Source organism: Podarcis liolepis, assembly GCF_965112155.1.
Source record: "Podarcis liolepis genome assembly, chromosome: 5".
In the NCBI taxonomy this organism is placed as follows: domain Eukaryota; kingdom Metazoa; phylum Chordata; class Lepidosauria; order Squamata; family Lacertidae; genus Podarcis; species Podarcis liolepis.
In genome coordinates this window covers 101,013,851-101,032,817 of record NC_139556.1, presented here as the reverse complement: position 1 = coordinate 101,032,817, position 18,967 = coordinate 101,013,851, and the positions used below count along the sequence as shown (strand labels likewise).

The 18,967-nt window shown below is 42.6% G+C and overlaps 1 protein-coding gene across 4 annotated transcripts in view; it reads left to right on the top strand.

The window, feature by feature from the left end:
• Positions 1-18,967, top strand: part of BCL6 (BCL6 transcription repressor) — a 73,765-nt gene that overhangs the window by 23,000 nt on the left and 31,798 nt on the right. For 2 of the 4 annotated variants that reach the window (XM_083504119.1, XM_083504118.1), the window contains exon 1: positions 18,697-18,784. The exons of 1 other annotated variant lie outside the window; for it this stretch is intronic. The gene's annotated coding sequence lies outside the window, so the exon portion shown is untranslated. Of the gene's footprint in view, positions 1-18,696; positions 18,785-18,967 lie in introns of those variants that run through there. One more of the 4 variants, XM_083504127.1, reaches the window with a different exon arrangement.

Sequence of the window (18,967 nt, the reverse complement as noted above, 5' to 3'; positions counted from 1 at the left end):
GGGGTGCAACTCGCATGGAGAGCATGAGAACCATGTCAATATAATGGAGACATGATGGCTATGAAGTAGAGTTGGCTTTGAAAGAAAGAAACTATGCCGCACATGGTTAAACTGCGGAGCTCTTTCCCACAAGAGGCAATTATGGCTGCAATCCTAGATGGCTTTATGAGAGGATTAGACAGATTCATGGAGGAGGAGAAGGCAATTCACAGGGTTGGTGCTGACCTTGAAAGCCCTAAACGGCCTCAATGGCCCAGTATACCTGAAGGAGCGTCTCCATCCCCATCATTCAGCCTGGACACTGAGGTCCAGCTCCGAGGGTCTTCTGGCGGGTCCCTCACTACAAGTCACAGGGAACAAGGCAGAGGGCCTTCTCGGTGGTGGCACCCACCCTGTGGAACACCCTCCCATCAGATGTCAAAGAAATAAACTATCTGACTTTTAGAAGACATCTGAAGGCAGCCCTGTTTAGGGAAGTTTTTAATGCTTGATGTTTTATCATGTTTTTAATATTCTGTTGGGAGCCGTCCAGAGTGGCTGGGGAAACCCAGCCAGATGGGCGGGGTATAAATAATAAATTGTTGTTGTTTTGTTGTTGTTTTGTTGTTGTTATCTGCACTGATGTAGATAACTGAGAACATACAATTGAGAGGAGGGGTCTACTTTACATATGGCTTAAAAGGGGGGGTATGCTTTAGCTGAAACTTGCAGGGGGCTGGACTCAATTACTCTTGGGGTCCCTACGATTCTAGGATCTGTGAGAAAGCATACCCTCCAACTTTTCTCCAGTTAAAATAGGGGCATCCTATTCCATCATGATAACAATTTTATTATTTATACCCCACCCATCTGACTGGTTTGCCCCAGCCACTCTGGGCAGCTTCCAACTTATACAGAGAAACATAATAAAACATTAAACATTAAAAAAACACACACACCCCTGCCCTGTACAGGGCTGCCTTCAGGTGTCTTCTAAAGGTTGCTTAGTTCCTTGTCTCCTTAGCTCAGGGGTCCCCTAACTCCATATACTCCAAAATTTCTCCGGTGAAAATAGGGACGTCCGAAGGAACAGTGGGACATTCCAGGGTCAAATTGGAAACCAGGACGGCTTCTGCAAATCCGGGATTGTCCCTGGAAAACAGGGAGACTTGGAGGGTTCTGAGAAAGAGCCCTAAATCCAGGGCTGTCAACCAGTTACAAGATTTGTCAGCTGGCTGATCATTTGCCAGTGAAGTGATGGATCAATTAATTAATCTGTTAAATCAAAATGAACGTTCAGGTTAGCCAAATTCCATGCAGGTTACCTTGCAATACGAAGCAGTAAATGGATGCTTCGTGCTCTGTTTACGTCCTTGATCAAGTAAGAAACCTGAATCAAAAGAAGCTCAATGGACTGAACTAAAAAAATTAAATAAACTGTTGCGGCTGATTTTACTTGGGTGAATTGATGATTGCTCTTCCTTTGCTGACTTTTCTTCATCGGAAAGCCACGGTTTGGTTTACAGCATAGAAACATAATTACAAATGTAAAATAGATAACGCAATATTCATAAAATGTAATTTAAAAAATTACTTGGATAAAACTAATAATCATATCACAGAAATATCGATTTTATTTATTCATTTAACCAGGTTTCTCTATCACTGAATCATCAAAAGTTCTAAGTGGTTTACAAAAATATATATATAAAACTTGCATTAAGTTAACTGATAAAAGCTAGATGTTAAAAACAAGTTAGGCTTAATTTTTTTGGGGGGGATCTGCAGTTTTAAAATATACATTATAAAATTATATATATATATATATATATATATATATATATATATATATATATATATTCCAGTTCAGATTTACATATTTGGTAAAAAAAAAAGAGAGAGAGAAAGGTTTTGGTCGGCTCTAAAACCAGTACTGCTTCCGATATTTTTTATTTTGCCTTCAAGCTTATGAGCAACTTTAAGAGCCTGTATAAAACTTTAAAGGCTGCAGAGATATTCTGTAAAAATATACATAAATAACTCAGTTCTCAGCCCTGCCATTTAAAATGAGCCTCTCCCCTGATGATCTTCTAGAGTTTTAGCTGATTAGATACTGATCAAACTGATTGAGGCTTGCAAGCTTAGCTAATGTTTATTATTATTATTAAATAATAAAAAGCATGCTAGATCAAACCAACAGCCCATTAAATGCAGTATCTTGTCTTCTGCAAAGTCTCTGCAAAGTCCAGAAGCCGTGCATAAAACCAGCAGCCAGCTCTCTCCCTTGTGATCACCAGTAACTGGAATTCAGAGGCACAGGGCATCCTCTGAAATGAACAGAGGTGACAAACTGAGGTCCATTAATTCCTAGGCAGAAGAGAACACAGTCGAATACAGCCCATAATATCCCAAATGGTGGAGGTGGTATACAGCCCCCATGCCTTTCTCACCCACGAATTTGTCTAATGATCTAATCTGCTTTTAATAGCACAATTAAGTGGGACGTTTACCTCCTCGAGGTCTCTGGGAATTATTAAATGGTAAGACCTAAGGGAGTGGCTGGCACCCCAGTCACCACAGCAAGAACGATGGTTGTAAAAACCGGAAATATTGTCGCACAGTGAACATTAAATTCAGGGCCTGAAATAGTGCTAAATTGAGCCTTTTGACAAGTTTTCCTAATGAACCTAGGACCCACGATTTTCTCCCTACCATGGTGTCATCTGCGATATGTAATCGATATTGTTGCAATTAGTTGAGTACATGGAACTAATAAAATGCAAATAAATAAGCAGAAGTAGAACTCACTGCTCCAGAAACTGAACTGTATCAGACGATGTTTCTAATACCAGTTACTGGAAATAAAAGCATGTTCGGATCGTGCCGGATTTACATATAAGCTAAACAAGCTATAGCTCAGGGCCCCACTCTCTTGGAAGCCCCCCAAAAAATTAAAGGGGAAAAAACCTGGATGTACATTTCCAAAATACAAGATAAAAATAAAATAAAATAAAATAAAACCTACATGCAGCAACCGTGTTTTGTGTTGTGTCGGCTCCTATGATGTAAGTCATGGGCCCTGACTGCTAGCCTGCTCCCTAAAATATCCCTGATTTGCTCATTTCTATATACAGCGGTACCTTGGTTCTCAAACATAATCCGTTACGGAAGTCCGTTCCAAAACCAAAGCGTTCCGAAACCAAGGCGCGCTTTCCCATAGAAGGTAATGCAAATCGGGTTAATCCGTTCCAGACTTTTAAAAACAACCCCTAAAACAGCAATCGAACATGCATTTTGCTCTCTAACGGGACCACTGATCCATAAAATGAAAGCAGTGATCAGTGTACTGTACTATAAAATAATAATAATAATAATAATAATAATAATAATAATAATAATAATAATAATAATAATTTATTTATACCCCGCCCATCTGGTTGGGCTTCCCCAGCCACTCTGGGCGACTTCCAACGGAATATTAAAATACAGTAATGCATCAAACATTAAAAGCTTCCCTAAACAGATGTCTTCTAATAAATAAATAATAAATAAAACAGTATTGTAGATGATAAAAATGAAAATGAATTTTTTTTCTTGCCTGCATTGTTGGTAGTCATTGTTTGGATGGGGGGCATTTATCCATATCACGGGCCCCATTACCTTCAGTAGCTTAGGGCCTCATCAAACCTAAATCTGGACCTGCTTCAGGCAGCAGAAGCTATCAAGGTTGGCACACCCACGGGTGCCCTGCCTGATCGCCGCCTCCGCCAGTGTTGGAGAAGCACCACTGCCAATGGCACCAATTTGGGGGACGATCATGGTCCATTTGGAGCAAGATCTGCTTGGCCACTGTGACGACATGATGCATGTTTAGATGGGCAGTGGACCTGATCCGGAAATGATCTTTTCCTGTGCTGAGCTGAGGCTGGCGTAAGTCCCCCCCAAAGGGGGCATGGAAGAGGCAGGACTAGAGAGGGGGACAGAGGTCGGATCCTAGGCCCACTCAGGGGAGTCACAGAGCAGAGCACAATTGAAAAGTTTTTATTTTCTGTCTGCCAGGCTTAGTAGCCCCATCGGTGACTGGGGTTTGGATCCGGTGTAAATTTACGCCAGCTTAATTTACGACACTTTGCTCTATGCCCCTTTCTTGTGCACAGGGATTGCTCGCTTAAAATCAGTGGGCTTACTCTGAGTAGGGCCGACACTGCATACAGCCTGAAATCATGAATAAATATGCCAACGAGTATTAAAAGTTAAATTCCAGTTTATAGCATCAGTAAGATTAGGACAGAGCTACTATATAAATCCTGTATTTATTTATTTAAAAAAGAAATATTACTTATTTTTACTTTTCATTTAATACAATTCGTACATTTTATTCATTCTAAACCCTCCAAGAGGTAAAAAGAATTACGATGGAATTTGATATGCATTTAGGCCCTCAAAACTATTACGATAGCTGTCCGGCAATCGGTTTAGGGGATTTTCATTGCCGAGGTGAAAAACCGGGTTCAAGAATATGTCCCGGGAGATTGCTGCCTGTAGTTTATGTGGTTAGGCAGAACAGCGACTGTTGAGATAAATGTGCCTCAAGAGATGCTCTCTGTTTAAGAAAGCCCAGATTTTGCATTCAGGGCCATGCTCTTGAAATCTCAGTAGTTAACATCTGGCAAAACACTCTCTGCAGCCGAGGAAATACTTGGCCCTACCGCCTTGCAGGGAGCTCGCCCCGACCCGAAAGGACCCTATAGCAAATACAAAGTCACTGCTGTCTTGCTATATATTGATAATTATATTCAGCTAAGATGCCTCCATCATCTGCAACAGAAGAAGGGAGCTGAAATTATCACCATGGTTTGCTTAGGGAAATAGCAAATATAATTGAAGCATTCTGTTTTAGTGGTATGGGTCAAGTTTAAGAATGCAGTGATTGGAAATGGGAATCTGTCGTATCCTGAATCAAATCCTTCGATCCATCTTAGTCCAGAACTGTCTGCTTTGATTGACAGTGTTTCTCCAGCGGGACTTTCCCAAATTTGCAACCTGATTTTTGTGTGTGTCTGTTGTCTGTGTGCGGACGTGTGCATTGCTATTATAAACCTTGCAGACTTGGGACACATAAATGCTATCTATAAATAATAACCAGACATATCACAGCCATCCATAGTCTTCTTTTAAGCCAGCACCTCTAAAGGGTCTCCAAAGTTGTGGACTTACTCGAGAGTAAGGCTTTTTATGCTAAGCGTCACTTCCCTCGCCCCCCCCCCCAAAAAAATCAGAACAGAACCAGGAAGCACATTTTCTCTTTGGTTAACTATTTGCCTCTGGAATAAAAAAATAAAAAAAATAAAAAAAATTGTCTAGTAGCACCTTATAGACCAACTAAGTTTATTCTGGGTATAAGCTTTCATGTGCATGCACACTTCTTTAGATACACTGAAACAGAAGTCACCAGACCCTTATATATAGTGGGAGGGTGGGGTGGGGTTTTAGGAGATGGGTGATTGACTCATGACGACTGTTAACGACTGCAATTAGTCCTACAGGAAAAAGCAAGGCATAGTATGCAGATGATTAGCATATGTAATGAGACAGGAATCCCATATCTCTATTCAGACCAGATCTCTCCATAGTTTCCATAGTTACTGATAAGTTGTAATTCAGCAACTTCTCTTTCAAGCCTGTTTCTGAAATTCTTTTGTAATAAGACAGCTGCTTGGAGATCCTGTACTGAATGTCCTGGGAGACTGAAGAGTTCTCCTACTGGCTTCTCTGTCTTGCGATTCCTGATGTCAGATTTATGTCCACTTATCCTTTGGCGTAGGGTTTGTCCTGTTTGTCCAATATAGAGAGCTGAAGGGCACTGCTGGCATTTGATGGCATACACAATGTTAGAAGGTGAGCAATTATTTGCCTCTGTTGAGAGAGGCAGTGTGGTGTAGTGGTTAGATTTGTTGGACTAAGGGCTGGGCGATACCAGTGCCAGGGCCATGAAGCTCGCCGGGTGTCACCGTGGGCGCCAGTCTCCACCTTTCAGCCTGTCCTACCTTGTCAGGCTGTTGTGGGGATTAAATGAGGAGGGGAACAAGGCACGTATTTCCACCTTGAGCTCCTTGGGGGGGGGGGGGGAGAAGAGGATATTAATGCAATAAATACATGAAATAATAAATGAATAAGTCTCTGAGAATCATGAAACGGCAAGGAAATTCCTCCCTGGGCACAACTGGCCTCTGTGCCAGTTATTGCAGGAAAGAAAGAAAGAAAGAAAGAAAGAAAGAAAGAAAGAAAGAAAGGAAGGAAGGAAGGAAGGAAGGAAGGAAGGAAGGAAATCAAATTGGAAATGTATTTCGCCACACACTGGATAAGAAAATTTGGGATGGGATGAGTCAAGGGTGTATTTCAAAAGAGGACTTGCTTAATCGGTAATCAATTGATTACGCATTTTACGAGGGGAGGGGGAAATCCCTGCTGGCTTCAATAATTTGAATGTGAAGATACCCTTAATGATCAGAGAGGAAATAGGATTTGATTCTCCTTCGGCTCAATTGATACATAGTGATTAACTGTGGCACAGAATTCAAAGCGGTACGATCAAAGTTTTATTCAACTATAATATATGGTACTTGCATCATTATCTGTCTCGAAATAATGTCCAGCAAAATAGGACACTTTGCGGGGGAGAAGCATTATGGGATCAGCGTTGAGCAAGAACTTCACGAAGGAATTTCCTTTAGAGAAAAACCATTGTGGGATGCTTTGCAAATTTGCATTTCGCACCCCATGAATTAGATAAAATAAACAGAGAGCGCTTTAATAAACCCTGGTGGTGCAACTGTTTGTTTGCAGTTTTCCTACACATCTGTAGAACGGACCACAATCTTATTGAGTTTAGAAATTAGCATGTTTATTCCAAAGTCCCGCTGAGTTCGATAGGACTTACTCTCAGATCGGTGTGAGTAGGATTGCAGTTGAAAGGAAAATAAAATTAATGAGACTGTGGGTTTTCTCGTCAGATCTATTGGCTGGGTTATTTAGATTTATTAGGCAGAGCACAACTCCTTTACTGATTCTCCAAGCTTCAGGCAGCGACCACGATAATCGTTGCAAAGAATCGGTGTTGCAGTACATCTCCATCTGTCAAAGTGTGGCACGTCACGCAAATGTCAAAACTTAGCAGAAATAATTTAACTCAGAGAAAGAAGACAAGAGAAGATACAGTTTTGTCAATATATCTCATGTTTATTCATTGAGCTCTGGAAAACTAACCATGGTATTTTGATATTTCCAACACATTTCTGTTATAATTTCTAAATGCTGCGTTTTCCACTTTAATATTCCGGATTTATTTTCTTTTATTGATTTATGAACAAAGGGCAAACATAACAAAAAAAGAAGAAGAAAAACAAAAAATCAGACATTTAAACCACAAAGCATCACAGTCTGAAAGGGCACAAAGGTACAGGGAAGCCCCGAATAAATAATAATATATTAACTCGTGCAAAGATTCCCTTCGCAAATAATAAAGATTTATAAAATAAAAGCATTCTCCACTAGTGTGAGTCCCATCATTATTGAGAATAAAGGTTCTATCTCGTCTTAAATGAGCCAGACCTTTGTATATGCTGGCAGTACCACTGAGTGCCTCAGTATTTGTATATGGAATAAAATCATGCCATCAAGTTCTTTAGATACTTTCAGTTTCTGAGATATCTTTTCCAGAAGGGCAATTTGCCAAACCTTTGAATAGCAGCGGTCCAAATGGTTAAGCTTAAATGTATTCCTACATTTGGCAAAACAACCAGAGAGGGGGAAATGAAAGAGGGGGAAATGAGGCGGTGATGGAATATTCACCCTGGTGATATACCGTATTTTTCCGTGTATAAGACTATGTGTTTTTTTTAACTCTAAAATAATGCTCAAAATCTGGGCTCGTCTTATACACAGATAGTATCTCCCCCCCTCCCCATTTTCTTAAACCGGATTCCCCAAAATAGGGGGCGTCTTATACATGGGGGCGTCTTATAGACGGGAAAATACGGCACTTAAAGCACAGAGCATTCTGGCCTCTAATAGCAGAAATTTATTTATATAAATCTGCCTACATCCTCCCAGATCGTAATACTCCATGTGGAACTTCACCCAGGCTTGATCATTACCAAAGTTCAGTTGGAGAGATGGAGAGGACTGTGCCTTTCCTAGGAATAACCGAAGGCTCATCCTGGGTCAGGCCATTTGCCCACCGAATCCAGCATCTTCTGCCCAAGCAGATTCTCCGCCAGCAGGGTGTGGGTCCCTCAGAATGCCCCCTCCCCAATATTTGTGCTTGAGCGTTTGGCTTTCGGAGGTATACTGCCTCTGCAAATGGAAGTCCTTTAAAAAAAAAAAAAGCCGTCACACCTAAAAAACAAAAGCTTTTAAGGGATTGTCACCACGAAGCAGCCACAATTACCTTCCACAACTCTGAGGTAGCAAAGGGTTTTCTGGTTTAAAAAGCCTAACTTCCAGGAATTCTCAAACCACGCCTCTCGTTGCAGAAAGGCATTTGTGACACATGCATGTTCTTAGGGGAAGAAAACGATGGGGTCTGTTCAGTGCCGGATTTACGTATAAGCTAAACAAGCTCTAGCTTATGGCCCCACTCTCTTGGGACCCCCAAAAAAATTTAAAAGAAAAAAACCAAAACCCTTGGATGTACATTTCCAAAATATAAAAGACGAATAAAATAAAACCTACATACAGCAACAGTGTTTTGTGTTGTGTAGGCTCCTATGAGGTCCATAAATTACCATATAGCATACATTCAACACAAAAAACAGTGGCAATTTGTTGTTGGCAAAGGACAGCTGGACATAGAAAGGGCCCCATTACCTTCAGTAGGTGAGGGCCTCATCAAACCTCAATCTTAGGGTCTGCTCATAGGAAGAGAGGAGGTTATGTTTGGAGATGCAAAGTTCTACATGTATTAAGTCCTAAATTCAGCAGTTGTCCTCTGCAGGGACCCTAAGGTCTGTCCCCTGCCCAAGGGCTATAGGATCTGGGATGGGGAACATTTGAATCCCTCCAAGAAGCTCTGAAGGGGTACAGATCTTCTCCATACCAGCTTTAGACACTCAGCACCGGGTTAAGCACTGATGGATGTATCTAAATCAGCCAGTCCACTCGTTTAAATGATCTAAAACACTGGTTACCAAATTGGGTGGTACCACTTGTGGGGGGGGGGAGTTACCTAGGTGATGTTAAGAGGCAAAGGGGGGCGGTCCCGGAGGTATAAATGACTATCAGAAAAGTTGGACCATCAATTTTGTTGAATTAAACAAATTAGTTTTAATTGGATTTTGGATAACCGTGCAATTAATTGTTGCTGTTTTTGAATTGTATTGCTTAGTGAGTTGTGCCAATTGCTGTTCTGAATAATGCCTTTTATAGCGTTGGGTAAGGGGCACGAGGAGATGAGCTTATGGGAACAAGGGGCACGGGTCTGGAAAAGTTTGGGCTGCATCATACGAAGGAACACATTATGATGCTTTTGCAAAAGTTCAGCTTTAGTGCATCACCCAGCTCAAAACAATTCTGCCGTCACTGGTATTATAGACTAGTAATGCTGTTTTGGAGATCAATTGGAGGCTTGCTCTCAGCTAATTATTTAAGTGCATCTGTAGTCCAGGCAAGGAGCAGAAAAGCAAACCGTAGCAGCTTGGTTACATGCATTGCTGATGCTATAAAACCAGAAGACACATAATATTAAAAAATAAATAAAAATCATACGGCCTTGTGATGTTTATGTACATTAAGCAAGGAAGCAGGCAGTTAAAAACTGAACATCAGGGAGATAAGATCTTGGGACACCTCATGCAGTCTGCTGTGAATTATACCGACGCTTGGGAACAAACAAATAAGAAAGGTAGAAGCAGGAGAAAATTATATGTCAGACCTGGAAATAGCACAGGGGCTGTACAGAAAGCCGCCACCCAGCCTCAAACTTTTTTAAAAGAAGAAGAGGAGGAGGAGGAAAAAGAAGAAGGCTAGATTGATTGCAAAATAAGGCTGAAGTGCTCACTAACTGGACAAATAGCAGGAAACAGGGCCCTCCCTAATGTGCAAACAATCCAAATTTTGGCTAGGATGCTCAAGAGGGAGCCAGTACAAATCTGGAAATGCAATAGTTACGTTGTTTTGACACCTCGAGGGATGAAGGGGGATAACAAGGGTGGATGCCCTTATTTGCATTTTGTGGGCTCATGAGAAGAAGAAAAAGAGGAAACGTTCGATTTAATTAAAAAAACAACAACCTGACACCATTAAAATGTAGCCCATAATATTCACCGGTGCAAGGACAAAGGCAGATGGGTTTTATATTCACCAGATAATATGCCCACTCTGTTCTTAATCTGGGTTAATCAGTCAGGAATGACTATCGGTTTCACATATGCACGCACATTCCTTATTATATATCTTTGGATAATAATCGCCAGTGCTTTTCTTCTGGAAAAAATGGTACTGGTACTCGCCATGAAGTCGTTACAGTAAGTGCCACATTTTTAACCAGTGCTTTTCTTCTGGTTATAATGGTGCCAGTACTGCATACCTTTGAGTATCTACAGAAATAATAATAATAATAATTATAATAATACATGATTCGAGGACTCATGAGGCTACCTCATTGCAGTTGCTAAACAGGGCTGAGGTAAGTTCATGAAGATACCAACAAAAGGTAAGTTTGATGTTGTTCACAATACCGAGAGATGCTAGTGAAGTTGTAGATGGATGTTAATGAAGTTGAAGACAGGGTGCCAGCGTTTTGCACCTGTTGCGCCCTGGCAGTCCAATGGTTGCCATTAATTTGATTTGATCTGATTTTATAATGAATTGATTTTAGAATGCTGTAGAATGCTGTATTATTTCACTGTTGTTAGCCGCTCTGAGCCCAGCTTCAGCTGGGGAGGGCGGGATATAAATAAAATTTATTATTATTATTATTATTATTATTATTATTATTATTATTATTATTGCCATAATCCAGGTGGGAGACTTCTGGGGAACCCCTTGTACATTGCCTTGGCTTCTAAAAGTGGGATATAAATCAAAGTTTTTAAATTAAAAAAAAAATGCATGGATTAAAATTCCAGAGCTAATTTCCCATAAATATTTTTTTGTGGTCTGAAAGAGATGAAAATCTACTTTCCCTCTGTGCATCACATAAATCACTTTGAGGGTCTATAAACCACAGTGGAGATGTGCTACAGGGCAACTTATCAAGCTCGTTGATGAGCCCGTGTTCCCTGAATAGGTTAATGCTTCCCCTCCCTAAAATTGTTGCAATTGAAGATGTACCGTAATTGGGTTATTAAAATACGCATTCTTCTCTCGTTTTCGTGGGGGGAAACAGTGAGGAACGTAGGTGGAGGTTAATTTTGAAAATAGGAAGGAGAAAAGGAAGAAGAAGAAACATATTACAAGTTGCAGTATGTCCTGCCACGGAAGGTAGGGTGGATTGCATGTAATGACAGCTGTCATGTTACCCCGTGGGCCTTGCTGTCAGGCCTCCACCTCAGAAAGGGAAAGATGCGCAACCGTCACAACCAAGGACAGGACAGCAGTCGGCACTTTGTGCAACCGGTTTAATTTCCTGTGAGCTGTCCTTCTCCATTTGGAAGGGCTTCGCTTTCTTTTGGAACTGGACTCATTCTGCTCCCTAACTGCACGTTATTCTATTGTTGCTCCTGCCCTTAAACCATGTGGTGAAGGGCCAATAAGACAACCGAGGAATAAATTCGGCAGCTTTCCTTCAGGGTCTCGGAGATCAACCTATCTAAGGCCAGTTCCTCTTGGACTGTGAGATCGCTGAACAGCCTTCGTCGGGTCTGGGATGGCTGTAGGGCCAAAACGAGTTGGCTGTTTCCGAAAGTGCAGCCCTAACAAAACGGCTGCTAACTCTTCCCTGAATGCTCGAATATTTGCCAAGCAATATTCACCAGATATTTCTTAACTTGCATCCAAACCAGCCTCGTGATTATTTGATCCCAAACCTTTTGATGACTGCCAGTCGACACTGTTTGAAAGCCGACAAGCAATGCTGTTTGCTAGGAGAGCATGGCCCAGCATTTAGCACTTGACAGCTGACAGCTTACGGGATTTCACATTTCGTGCCTGCCAGTGCAACCGGCAAGACACCCACAAGGCTAGGGTTTCAAATTTTGAAAAGCTTCACATTCAGATTTCTAATGCCGGAGATTCCAATTTGGGACTTGATTGAAGTTTGGAGATTTGCAAACACTTCTTTTGAGTTCTAGACAGTTGCATGGTTTCTCCTGTTTGCCCCTCCAATGTCCCTGCTCTCAGTTTTTGGGGGCACTGTGACATGCAAAATGGACTGCATCAGTTATTCACCCGGAAATCATCAAGCTAAAGTTCTGCTCCCTCTGAACTACACAATTTAGGTGAGAGGAAACAAGAGAATGTACAGTGGTACCTCGGGTGAAGAACTTAATTCGTTCTGGAGTTCCGTACTTAACCTGAAACTGTTCTTAACCTGAGGTACCACTTTAGCTCATGGGGCCTCTCGCTGCCACCGCACGATTTCTGTTCTCATCCTGAAGCAAAGTTCTTAACCCAAGGTACTATTTCTGGGTTAGCGGAGTCTGTAACCTGAAGCGTATGTAACCTGAAGCGTATATAAGCTGAAGCATCTGTAACCTGATGCATCTGTAACCCGAAGTACCACTGTATCAAAACAGAAATTATTTGCAGTTGCAAAAGCATAACAGAATTGTTCCGTAAGAATCAATCGTGACTTTAAAATGTGGATTTCATAATCTGTGCTTCAGTCCCCTTAGGAAAAGATCCCGTGACTGGGCCACCGTTACAAAATATCTGTGCCTTTTTGGTGATTTAGGCACCATCCTTCAGAGGATACTTCATTTGCTTAATTCCTCCAATCAAAAAAAAACAAGTTTAGTGACAGGATGTCAGCTTATTTAAAGGGATGAATTTGAGTGTAAATCTGCTCCGAGAAGCAGCACTCTGGCTAAGCTCCTCCAAGGCACATTGAAATCATTGGGATTTACTTCCAAGTAAACATGCTCACGTCTCAACTGCATCATCGAACGCTCCTGCGTTTAAGTCATTTGCTGGACCAGTAAAGCTTTGGGGAGGAGGGTTATTTTGAGGGTGCTTGCTGGGGTCCTGCAACGTGCATTTTAACCTGACTGCTCATCGAACGGTTGCTTAAGAGCACGACAATTAAATGGCTAAAATGTTTTGTGCCGCATGCCATCCCTGCACAGAGCTTTTCCAGGAAGGGAAACGGCAGGCTAACTTCTCCGAATGCGAGGCCAGGGAGTGGGCAGGCAGGAATGAGCCATTTGGCTGGGGAGCCAAGGCTCAAATATGCCCTTTTTAATTTCCATCCGATCAGAAATAGCAGCTCCAACCCAAATGCAAAGCAGATGCCCACTTGTTGATGTTGTTGTTGTTGTGGGTTTTTTCCTGCACACAGGGCCAACCCATCCCCGCTGGCCACAGTGGATGTCTGTCCTACACCCCATTCTCTCCTGATTGCTCTCAGATGAAACAAAAGCCCCTCCATTCACTTATATGGGAAAATCAGTGACTTATCCGGCAGGGTCCTGGAGTGAAAGCTAAATTCCCTCCTCAGCTGCATGAAGGAAAATTGATGGAGAGGGCAGGATCCACAGTGAGAGCTGGATGAAAATATATAGATGAACCAGCTGGAGACAGAACTAAGATTTAAAAATATAAGGGACCTTATTGATTATATTTCAGGAGGGGTGGGTGGGCAAAATTGTCAGTTTCAGTTTCCTTCAGTTTCTCATTTTTTGCCAATGTTAAATTCAGTTCACGTTTTCATATCAGTTTTTATTTTAAAAAAAACAAACACTTTTCAAAGTTTATAAATATTCATCGCCACTGCAAATATCTCCAAATATACACAATTGTGCATGAAGGTCTGCCTAATAAACATATTTTTTTTGCAAAAACATTTCCCTCCTATACATCCGGCAGCATCATGTAAGACACAGACAGTTCTGCTGTTAGTTTCTGTGAGACAAGGACTGGAAATCTAAAGGGCAAATGCCAAAATTAATTAATTAACTAACTAACTAACTAACTAACTTTCTATACCGCCCTTCATCTGAAGATCACAGTGTAATTTACAATATAATGTAAAAGAGATTTGTTATAACAATGCATGAGGTATAGCTCTCTCGAAACATCAAAACATCTCTTGAAACATTTAACCACTGCTGAGTAATTCAAGGGGAGACTGAACTCAGCTTGTTTGATAAAGAATAATATCCCTTCTTAAAGTTTATTAATGGTGGAGGTGAGTTTAGAGAGCCTCCAGTGATTCAGTCATCTTCATGGCAGTTTTATTTGAAAATATTAGTGACTTAGTTTGGGCTTTCAGGTGTATAGCAGACTTAATATTGTATGCAATTCTGTTGCATTGCATCGTGCCAGAGTCGTCCATGATTTTTCTCTTTTGCTACTATTGAAAAGAATGTTATGATTTCTTTAAGAAAGAAAAAAGCCAGTAATGTATGCCTTTAATGCCTACTTTGCCCCAGGATATGCATTTCCGTACACATTACTCGACTGTAGAACTGCCTTGCAAAATTCAGAAAAGTGCAAATTTTGAAGGATACTTCCACTTTTCGGTTTGCTTATTATTCAGAGAAAGTGTGAATTAGGTCGGTTTGCCTTTAAATGCAAAACCGAACTAAATTTCTCCCTCATCTCTAGTATGCATGGTGGGTGGTCGAATTCCATAGCCACCTATCGATCAAGGCTATGCCTTTTTACCCCATATACACTTTCCTTTGCATTTATATTGTGCCTTTCCAGGGCTCTCAATGTTGTTCATCTCGGTAAGGCAATTCCCCCTCGCCGTCAACTGTGTGAGGGCATTCAGTCTCGCGAGTCCCGTATTAAAAACGGCAGGTTCCGCTTTCAAAGTGGGGAATGGGGTGTAACAGAGATGGGGACCCTCCCAGATCCTTAGAATCACAGAACCGTACAGTTGGGAGGGACCCCAAGAGTCATCTAGTCCAGCCCCAATGCAATGCAGGGATCTCAGCTAAAGCATCCCTGACAGACACACCTTGCAGGGATATTTGCAGACCCTGGGACTTCAAAGCAAGTGATGGAAAAATGGCAAAATCAGATATTCCTCCCCATTCTTTTTCTCTTTTGCACAGAGGGGCTATTGCAAAGCAACAAACAGCTGCTTCCCACCCAAATCCTTTTCTCGGGGCCTCTCTACCGAGGCTTTAAAAACATGGAAGCAGGTGCAATGTGTGTGTTTGTGTGCACTTGCTAAAAGACGCTCGCTTTGCAGGGTTGATGGGCTGGGGGGGGCAGGGGGAGGAATCTGGTCCCTTGAGAACAGCGCTTGAAACCCAGCTGGGAATTTGCAAAGGCGATTCATGGCTTCTTCCTCCTGCTCTGCAGTGCCCCCTCTGGCCACTTTAGGAACACTACCCTCTGACCTCTGAAGGGGAATGGCTCTGAAGAATAATACATTTCTTCCCCACTTAAAATCAGCCTATAGGGAGGAAATATTAGGCTGCGGGCAGACGATGGCACACAGGGAGGAGTGAAAATAGGAGGCGCACTCAAAGCCTTGAGGTCCATTTTACTTGGGGCCACAGGCAGACATCCAAGTAAATAATTTCAGCCAGTCTGGTCCATTATTTACAACACACATATGCATTTATATTCTTTTTGGCTCTGTATTGGCTGACATCCTGTCATCTAGTGGGTGGGAGAATGGTTCGCAATAATGAATTTGAAACGAGTTTTCATACTCCAAGGAAACACAATAGGAATTTTGTCTCCCCCTTCAAACTGCGATTGTGCTAAAGCATTAAGGTGGTCAATGTCAAACCGTTCGAACAGCCCATTTGCTGCCTCAAACTCGAGAGATTTAAATTTCAGGGAAATATAGATTTTTATTTTCAGGAAAATAATGACTTGTAACTATAGTTGTTATCTATCTGCACACAAGCAAACAAATGCAAGGACAAATCGTCCCTCTGATTTATGGCTCTATTTGCAGACATCCACCAAAACATTGTGCCCTTTGCTCTGCAATCTACAAAATGAGATAAATCCATGTTCCTGAATTGCAGTTTTTCTTAAACTGCATTCAAAGTCTGAATTCTCTGCAAGACATTAATCGTTGGAAAGTGCATAACCCCAAAATCATGTGTATTTCTTCCTTTCTCAAAGATCTGAGAGGATCTATGCAATATTTATACTGAGAATTAAACACACACACACTGAAGTTACAGCTGAGTGTTTCAAACAATTTGCATGTCATTTAATCAGTTTCCCTAAGCAATTTGATTAGCCAGTGTGACTGTGCTGTGATTCAAACTTGGAGAGATTGTTGTAAACAAATTCCCATTCATAGTTTATCGAGCTTCCTTGATTCTCTTCCCCTCCCCCTTCTGTCAAAGGGGGGGGGGAGTTTAAGAGAGAAAGAGTCACTGAGCTATTTATAGATCCTCCCACAATCTCATAACAATTAGAGGTTTATTATCATTAAATAAACAAATAATTGAGAACTCCGCTTGATAGGACGGCATGCTGGTTAGGCCCTGAGACAGTGAAAGTCGGAAAGACATTTGCATCCTCATAAGTTCCAAAACAAGAACAACAACACCTTTGATCCTCAAAGTTTTGGCAAACCGTCTTCCCCCTCCGTGCCCCCTCCCAGGCCATGCAGAGATACATATATATATTTACAATCTATTTAGCTTGATAAAACCCAAGAGGCCAGACATGTTTCCAGCTCTAAAGTCTCCTTCAACAGTTAAAAAGAAGGAAGGCCTTTTCACACAAACACACAGGCAGTTCTGAAATGCTACAAAGCGAACAAATAATCCCCCCCCCAAAAAAAAATTCCTAGCAATAATTTCCAATCTACAACTTTAAAATAAAGGCTTTGCAGAGACTCTGGAGCACGCAGAACGATCCGCATTAAACTGCTCTCATTTCTAATCAAGGACAAGCTTTCGAGGCAGAAAACTGTTTTGACAGCCAGGGATTCCCAAACCCTGGTTTCATTTTACATTTGCTCCAGATGGAACACCCCCCCCAAAAAAACACACACAACTCCCCTTCAAAGCCAGAGATCTGCTATGACCCAGCCTGCAGGGCACAAGGGGGTCTGGATCTGCCCTCCCCCGTCACCCAGCAACCCACCCCACAGCTGCAAGCCAGGCGTGGGTACTGCAAGGCCCGCTTGCGGTTCCACCATAAGCAAAGTGAGCTGCTTCTGCAACTTTCCCTCTTGCCTTCCCCACTTAAACAGAGAGAGGGGGCTGGTCCATTTGGGAGCCCCTGAAGACCCACAATCTGAACAGGGGAAAGGGGGGAAAGTGAAGCGTCCCAGAACCGAACCACCATGTCAGAATCCTTCAGAAAGATAAGCCGAGTGAGTCCTCCCAGCAAATTGAGTTTGATGAAGAGTCCTCGATTTATAGGAGAGCCACTGGAGGCAGAGGGGGAACCCCACAAAACTGAAAAACTTCTAGAAAAAGTAGCTAGGACGGAAAAACAAAAACAAGAATCCACAAACAAACCACGACCTTGTTTCTCCAGCAGCGAATCCTCCCCCTTCTCTGAAATCACAAGAGCCCAGAGGAGATGTTTTCCAAAAAAGCAAAAAGCAAGTCCCGGATCTCTCTTGAAAGGAACGCTCCACAAACGCACTGTCGATAAATAATTTTAAAAAAAGACAAGGTATTTGCACGAACGCACACACACAAATTTCCCCAGTAAAGCAAAGAAGAAAAACAAAACAAAAAACAAAAGTGTCTTATTTCTGAACGGGCTTCTTCTCCTCCTCCTTCTTCCTCGCTCTCAGCCCGAAAAACTGCAGGTCTGGCCCCCCCCCCTTCTTCCTTTTTCAGTTTTTTCAAAAATACGAACCTTACTCCAATTCTTCACCCCCACCAACGCCTGCGGCGCAACGAGGATTTCTCTTTGCCCTCCTCCTGCTCTCGTTTCTTTTTCTCCCCTTTCCTACTGAAAATTGCTGGCGGCGGTGGGGGGGGGGAGAGAGAGAAAGCAAAAAGTCAAAGCAACCCCCCCCCATCAAAAGCTGCATATTATTATCACCATGTTTTGGGTCTCTCTCCCTCTTTCTCTCTCTGCTTAGGACCTGAAAAGCAAATGCAAAAGCCTTTGGAACGAGGAGGGGGGGTTGCTAAAGCTTTTTTTCCCTCCCCCTTAAAGAGATGCTGGGATGGGGGGGGTGGGAACCGAAGCTGCGAAATGGAATTCGCCCCGGATCCCCGGATTTCTCTTATGTCACCGCCAAGCAAATTAGTTCTCAGAATTCCAGCGGGGGGAGGCGGGCGGGAGGGAGGAGGGGGGAGGAAAGCGAATAGAACTCTGCAACATTGTATTGAGGCCGATCCCTGACGTCACGGTAGGCAAGGTCCCCACGTGACTGCCAGAGAGGAGCCTACCATTGGCGACGGGGGGGCCCGGGGCCCGCACCTCCCTTCTGGCCCCTTCCCGCGAGTTTTTTCCCGGGGGTCTCCTTGGAGATCCTTTCCAATATTCTCTCTACAAGCTCGGGGGTGTTCTCGAGTGGGTTCCGGGCCCCCTTTGGCCCCTCCTGGCAGAAAGCCCTTCCCCGGGATCCTCCCCGGGCTGCCTGCGATGGTAGCGCCTGCCGCTCAAATTCCGAGAATTGAGCTGTGTTGATTCTTAGAACTGGGGTTCTTAGAAGTGGTGATGCAAGGAGTTTCTAGGAAAGCGCGGAGACCAGGTGATTCGCTCTCGCTCGCTGCTTTGCATTGCTGCCGCTGTCCGGGCTGCTGCTGCTGCTGCTGCTGCTGCCTGCGCCGTGCCTCTTTGGATGAGGATGATTAATAATAACCAGAATAATAACCATAATAATATTTAGAGCAATAACAATAGCAACGCAGCCAAGATGCTGGCGGCGACGGCG